The 7,336-nt window shown below is 50.2% G+C and overlaps 1 long non-coding RNA gene across 1 annotated transcript; it reads left to right on the plus strand.

Annotated features, from left to right (window-relative positions):
- Nucleotides 1–3,279: 3,279 nt before the first annotated feature.
- LOC109385297 (uncharacterized) lies at nucleotides 3,280–6,051 on the plus strand. Its single transcript, XR_002124588.1, has 3 exons — nucleotides 3,280–3,334; nucleotides 5,007–5,115; nucleotides 5,940–6,051. It is a non-coding gene; the product is annotated as an uncharacterized LOC109385297 (long non-coding RNA).
- Nucleotides 6,052–7,336: the final 1,285 nt, after the last annotated feature.

A 7,336-nucleotide genomic window follows, 5' to 3' on the forward strand; every position in this document is an offset into this window, starting at 1 on the left:
AAGCTACAGCTAGCATAAATTCACATTTTAGTGAATAGGGATATTTTGCATATGTTATTTCCATTATTCTTCACCTTTTTTCCCCAGGACAGGTGACTTTAAAATTTACACAAATTATAGGCATAGGTAAGATGGGCTGTGAGGAGTGAGCAGTGCCTGTGGTGCTAACAATACGACCACCTCTGCCTTACCCAGGAGAAAACCTTGAAGTACATAAAAATAATACAAGTGATTTGTTAAAAGGGATGATCATGAATCCACTCTAGTTTTGTCTCCCTAATTTACCACTAATAGTACCAAGGCTATTATTTGCCACAAACCTGTGACTGGTGTGTGGTATTGTAATAACAAAGTTAAGAACTCTGCATTGTCTTGTATGCTTTTCATAACTGTGATTTAATTACTATGGCTAGGGTACATAAGGGTGTAACAATCATCACTGGAGCAGCAAGGGGTCCAGAATACTGGCATGGTCCTAGGTCACTTTAGAAAATGCCCTGTGCCCCATACACCAGGTTCTTGAGGTCTTTTTTTTAGCCTCCTTCAAGTCACGCATCGTGCATTCCACCCTGCAGACAATGAATGAGGCCGTTTCCCCAGCACCTGTACCTTCAAAATCAATGAATGGGGAGATGACAGTGGTCTGAGGAAACAGAGGCAGAGGAGTGGCCCTGTCCTCCAACTCTGAGAACTCTGGAGGGTGAAGGTGGGCACTGCAAGGAGGCAGAGGAACTGGTCACTACGCAACCCGGCCTCTTGGTTGGAGGGCGTGCTTCCTTCTCAGTCACTCCCTCCATGTGGAGGGAGCTCAATGAATGTATCTCTTGGCTTCTCTCTCTCTCTCTCTTTACTCTCTCTGCCCCAGGGGAGAAGGGGAGCAGACTGTTGGTGCTTTGAGGAGAATGCATGGGGCATGTTCGCTCAGCTCCTACTGTGGTTTTTTTCCTCTGTGAAAGGTCAGACTGACTGCAAAGAACCCAAGTTTCCTCCTGCCCACCTGTGACACCCATCACACTTGGGCAGACCCTCCATCATCACCTCCATGTACAGAATTTGCCAGTCCACACTGGCTGTGAGGGTGTGGTTAAGGCCACCTGACTTGGGTGGCAGAAAGGGGGTTGGTCATATCTACCAACTTAGCCTTTATTAGCAACGAAGTTTGCATTTCTGTCTCCCATCTGCCACCATTTATCTTTTTTCTTTCTTACTTTTCTTAGAATGTGGAGGGAAAGAAGGAGGATCTGTATTGGACACTCCTTTGATAGAGACACAGAGGGCTAAGGATTCTTTCCCACTCATCCACCAGCTAGGTCTGTCTTTCTTTTTTCACACTTGGTTCTAAACTCACCTATTCTAGGCATTCTCTGGACTAGTGGCAAATTTCTGCACCATGGTTTCATACAGTGATAGGATATTAATGCTGAAAGAGATCTTAGAGATAGCCTGGTCTGACTCCTCAACAGAAAGCCTTGCCACTTGGGTAGAGTAGAATAAATAGTGGGCTTCCACTTAGGAGACCTGGTGCGATTTTGGGAGGTGTTTTAATCTCTCTGAGCATCACTTTCCTCACTGGCAAATGGAGCTAAATCTTTTCTGCCTCTCAGTGTTGTGGTGAGAGTTGGATGAAAGGTTGCCTTATCAATTTTAAAGCCTATGCAAATAGGATGGATTGTTCATAGTGCTGGGGCTGGGTAGAGAATCCAGGTTTTCCTGGGATGGGTGACTACAGGGGCACCGCACTTGGAGGAGCTTGGGGGCCTTTCCAGGACCCACGGGAGTGGGGTTAGATAGCAGAAAGTCCTAAAGAAAGTACTTTGGACTGTGGGTTTTTGACCTGCCTAAGTTTGGCGTCAGGGGTGAGGCTCCTGGAGGCCTGTCCACACAGGGACCTCTCTGAGCCGTTGCTAGATGGGTGCCTGAAGGCGCAGGCAAAGGATGGGGCCCAGGCCAGTGTGCGGAAGGCTGGGAGAAGAAGGTCAGGGAAGGCGGTGTCCCCTGAGGCAGCAGCAATACTTGTTCTTAGACCCCATAACCATGGATGCTGTCTTCGGGGACTCAGGGAAGTCCTGAGGGAAGAAAATCTCACCCTCAGGTAGAAATTAGGGTAAGTTTGAAGGCACAGCATCTCGCCTACTCCCTTGTTACATGACTCAGTCCCACCCTACCCCAAGCTGGTAGGAACTGATGTGAAACCCAATATTCTCCAAGATCAATCCCTGTACCCCAGCCAACCATCCCTCCATATTGCCCCACTTCTCCACCATCTCCTGTGACCTTGAAGTTTTTATAAAGACCTGGAAATGATGGTCTCTGGATCACTATGGAGATGGGAGACAGCAGCAAAACCATTGCTCCTTCCTGGGCCTCACTTTCCCTTTTTCTTAAAGGGAAGCAGTACTCTTTTATAATTCTTGGTGGTTGGGTTCACCAGTATCACCACCAGAAAGTTTTTTTATTAAGACTGAATTGTGCGTGGCACTATGCTAGGCATGGTGGCTTCCACGCCCCAAGACCATGTGCTCATGTGCACGCGCGTGTGTGTGTGTGTGTGTACGTGTACACATGCAGGTTTTGCTAACATCAAACTTGTTACATGAACACCTGGGTTTTACACTAATGGTAAATGAGAGGATGATTATTCACTTTGTAAAAGAATCCATGGTTGGAGTCCCCGAGTGTGTTTATAATGTGATTCAATTTATACCATATTCAGCCTCCATCTATTGTGTGCTGGGAGGTCCTGTCTGCACAAACAAGAGCATGTGTAGGCAGTGTTTTGAGCATGATGGAAGGAAAGGATTAGAGATACTAAATTGCTAATAACAATGAGTAATACCAGTGCCTGGGAACAAAGGTGACTGTGGATCACAATTTCTGTAGCCTCAAGAACACCGCGATGCTACAGGGGGCTGGCTGCAGAAGAAGTCCAGATCCCTGCTCACAGGTCTGACACGGGTCCAAGGGGGACCCCAGTGGGGACTTGGGAGAGTCAAGGGGCCTGGGAGCCAGGGGCTCTTGCTTTGGTATCAGATGTAACAAAGGAGAGATGAAGAGAATGTGATTATTTGGTTTCTCTTTCTTGAAATCATTAGGTTTGGGGGAAATTCTTAAGAAGGATGGGGTTCCCAGGACCACACAGGGCTCTGGCCATTGCTTAAATATCCTTAAATATCTTTTTGCTGCACCCCAATCCCCTCACCTTCCCTGAAGCCCTTTTCCCAGTATCACGAACTAGGACCCAACTCTGAGCTTTTCTTGTCCATTTCTTTGTCTCTTGCAGGATTTTGTTGAGCTACACGACTGATGAGAATCCTGTTTTGAGGCTTCCTAGCAGGTGAACGACAGCTTCTCTCTCAAGCATCTTTTCCAGTCTCATAGTTTTCATTATCACTAGAGGAAGACAATGAATTCCAGGTTATGAAGCTAGATTTGATTCTTCCCTTTTATTCTTCAAGGCAATGGAAAAGCATCAGGAGTTTGTAATCAGAAGAGTGATGTGAATGGACCTGGGTTTTATAAAGGTCATTCTGATGCGGGGAGGGGTGGACTCTGTATGTGGGCAGCACTGTTGGAGGACCACTGCGTGGATAAGATTTTGAGGGTGAGAAGATGGTATATGGTAGGATGTGAGGCCCGGTGAAAACATACCTGGTAGGCAACTGGGATGAGGCAGGGATGGGCCCTCAGAGGCTTAAAGACGACCCCTGACCCTTTGTGGCTTCAGAAAAAGCATGTCTATTTTCTTGGCCTGGCTCCAAAGGTAACCCGCGTCTTCTTCATTCTTGGGCACACCTCTGACCCCTCATCTTCCAAGCTATGCCCAAGCAAGGGTTGGATTTCCCACCATTAGATCATGACTCCCGTTGATATGCTGAGACCTGGAGTAGAAACTGCCTGAGCCCATCCTGGAGTTTCCTGGGGTCCCTGATTTTCCACCTATGATACAGCTTCTGTCTGGCATCAAGGTTCCTGAGGAGGGCTGAATAGCTGGCTCAGACCTGGGGACACCTACCATTCCCCACATCGGGCATCTTCGAAGGAGTCTTTGGTGTCGCCGACCAAGTCAGCAGGGCCTAGGAGGGAGCCTGGAGCTTTATTAACTAATCTCTGGTACTTGAGTCATTTATTATGTTTAAGCTGGTGCCATCCAGTCTCTCAGCAGTGCCTGCGTGCACTGGGAAATAAATTAAAGGCTGTCCACAGATACTTGGATCATCTGTGTGATTGCTGGGCTGGCGGGATGGACGTTTAAGACTCTCTCTTCTTGCAAATTGGAAATTAGGAATTAATAAGACAGCAGGCCAAAGAGCTGCGGTGCTGGTGGCGGCGACTTGGCTGCAGAGCCAGGACTGGGGGAGGGAAGACACTGCCCAGGAGGTCCCAGAGGGGCGGGGCGGAACCCAGCCAAGGTTTCCCTGTGGTGAGCACTCCAAAGGGCCTTATGGGGCTGGGTGAGTGGGCTCTTCCTTGGCCTGTGGTGTAGGTGGCAGGGATTTTTCTGCCTCCTAAAAAAGGTAAAATGGGTAATGGAGAGCGCCCTGGCCTGGGATCTGGAAGACCTGCTGTGGCCCCAGCCTGCTGTGTGACACTGGGTGGGCCCCTTTTTCTTTCTGGGCTTCAGTTTTTCATCTGGAAGATGAAGAGGTTGGACTCATGGCTGACGTATGCCTTAGGCACACAGAAATATTTTAATTCCTTTTCAAGGCAAAAGAAAAATAACAAACTTTTAGGTTGAAGAAAATATTTTAATATAGAGTATAAATACATTCATCTTTATACCAAAGCAGTCATCAAAGGTAATGTTTAATATGAACATTTTTGTATGTGTAGGAAGGGGCTGCACCTGTGGGATTAGCAGGCCCCAAAGGCCCTCCCTGCCCTAAGAGCAGCTGACTTCCGGGACCATTCGTTCGCTCTTGGCTCTAGGTCTATCTTGGTCCTAGCCCATGAGCTCCTTGCGAGTAGGGACTGTGTCTTGCAATGCCTGTCTGTCCCTGCTTCTGCAGGAGGAGCTCCAGTCAGTGGAGGGTGGTGGAACCAGGAGTGGACACCAGACTTTGGGCACTTCCACTGGCCCATGCTGCTGCTTCCTCGCTGACATCCAAGGAGAGACATGTGAGTCAGTGTTTTCTCTCACCAGTCCCTCCATTCAGGCCTTGTCCATGGGTCCTGTGCCTCAGCCCTTGAACCCAACCCCACCCCTGTTTACTGCTTTTCTGTCCCCTGAACTATTTTGGAAGGGTCTAGAAGGGCACTGGGCAGGGATCCACAATGCCGCCACATGACAGTGCTGCCTTTAGCAGTTGGCATTGGGGAGCCAGCAGGCACCCAGCCTATGGGGTGCAAAGCAGACTGAACCCCCTCAAGAGCCCTGTCCTGTAGTTGGGTTGCCTCACCACCAGGTGGCAGGCTTGCTCTACACAAATGCCTTGGAGGGAGCATTTGCCTGGCAATGGCTAGAGGTGTGGAAGAATGCCAAATCAGCCCGCCAACCAGGGATTGTTGAGGCTGGTATGGGTGGCTTCACAAGCAGGGCTGGGCCTGTCAGCTTGGCATTGAGCTCCTGCTGAGATCTCAGCTCCAAGGGGCACATCCATGTGCCTCCAGGCTGATGTCAGGTATCTGATCAGAGATCGCCCCCCCGCAATAGGATCCTCGTATGTGTGAGGGAGGGTAGGTAGGTGGGTGGGACAGAAATGAACCTAATACTTTCAGAGGCATTCCAAGGACTCTGGTCCTGGAGAGAAAGGTAACTCCCCACCCCACCACTTAGACTGTTCCTGCCACGGGCAGGGCAGCCTCAGGAGTCCTCCACCTCTGCCCACTTGTCTGACCGGCCCAGACAGCAGTTCTGTTCTTTCAGCACAGTGGGCTCACCCCGAGGGGCCCCAGGAGCCAGGAGTCAGGCCACACCTGAACCCAGGTCTTTTCTTCACCAGGAGGGGAACTGCAGAAGATCCAAGTCCTGGTGGACCAAGCACTGGGGAAAGAAGATAGTAAGAGACACAAAGAAAAGATGGTCCTGGCAGCCGGAGAAAGTGAAGCCAGCAGAGTCCTGGCCTCAGCCTACTAGAGAAAGGGGGTGAGGTGCTCCAGGTCCCGGGAAGGAGGTAGGAGCGCCCGGCTTTGCCCGGCGTCGCTTTGTCTCGGGCAGGACAGGTTCTTCCGGGGCATGGTGGCTCCTGGGATTCCTGAGTGGCATCCAGAATGCTCTGTTCCATCACCAGCCAGGCCTGAGCCCCACTCAGCTTGTGACTCATACCCTTCTTTCATTGGCATCTTCATGCCCAGCAGTCAAGCCAAAAGATTTCTCCTCTGTCTCCTCACCTTGCCCTTGCTCCGCCCTTGCTTAGGTTGGTTCCTGGCCTTACCCCCAGCACTTAACTCCTCAATCCTGGCCTCTGCTCCTATTTCAGAAACAAGGGGACTTGTATGTAACATGACCTCTGTTCCCCGTCCCGGTAGCATCAGATGTGAGAGCTCATCTGGATGGGGGCTCCACGTCAGCACTTCCCTGGACCTTTCCTCTGTGGGTGCCATGTCTCTTTGGGGCAGGAGGACTCAGCCAGGCCTAGATGAGGAATTACAGTGGGGCACAGATACTCAGGTGTCCCTAGTTCTGTCACCCTTACAGTTCACAGGGACAAGTTGGAGCCAGAGCCTGCGAGAGACACAGAGGGAGGAGAACAGAGGGTAAAGGGGGGCCTGGAGGGAGGTGGGTGATGACAACAGAGAAAAGATATTGGGGGATGCAGGGGAAGACAGGAAGAGAGAGAGAGAGAGAGAGAGAGAGAGAGAGAGAGAGAGAGAGAGGAAAAAGGGACAGAATAAAAGAACAAAAACAAAAACAGAGGAAAGGATGGAAATGAGGTAAATTACAGACTGAGGAAGGAAGAAAACAAAAAGAAAACACCCAAAATACAGAAAAAGATAAATACACAGACACACACAAACATGGCTGTGAGCTGCTTTGTGCTCGTGGACGCGCACCCACATTCATGCCAGCTGCTTCCGCTCACTCTCCTGGCCTTTGCTGCTCCGCCCTCTGTGTCTCCATCCCCTTGACCCGCTTTTGGGCTCCTGAGAAGGGTGTGGTCTTCAGGTTATGCCTCACCCATGCCCTGCACCGTACCCACCCCTAAAGACTGCTCCACTTAGGCTAGGATGCACAGAGGGACCCCAAGTCTCCATGCCTCACACTTGTCACCCCAAATTGGATCTAAACGCCTCTCTCCCTTTCTCTCTCCCTCTTAGTTTCCTTAGTAACTGACAGTTCCCCAGTGAATTCCGACCCCGGGTGACAGACCGCTGTCACTGCCACAGAAGCTCTCAGTCT

This window comes from Hipposideros armiger, unplaced genomic scaffold (genome assembly GCF_001890085.2).
Source record: "Hipposideros armiger isolate ML-2016 unplaced genomic scaffold, ASM189008v1 scaffold_111, whole genome shotgun sequence".
Lineage (NCBI taxonomy): Eukaryota > Metazoa > Chordata > Mammalia > Chiroptera > Hipposideridae > Hipposideros > Hipposideros armiger.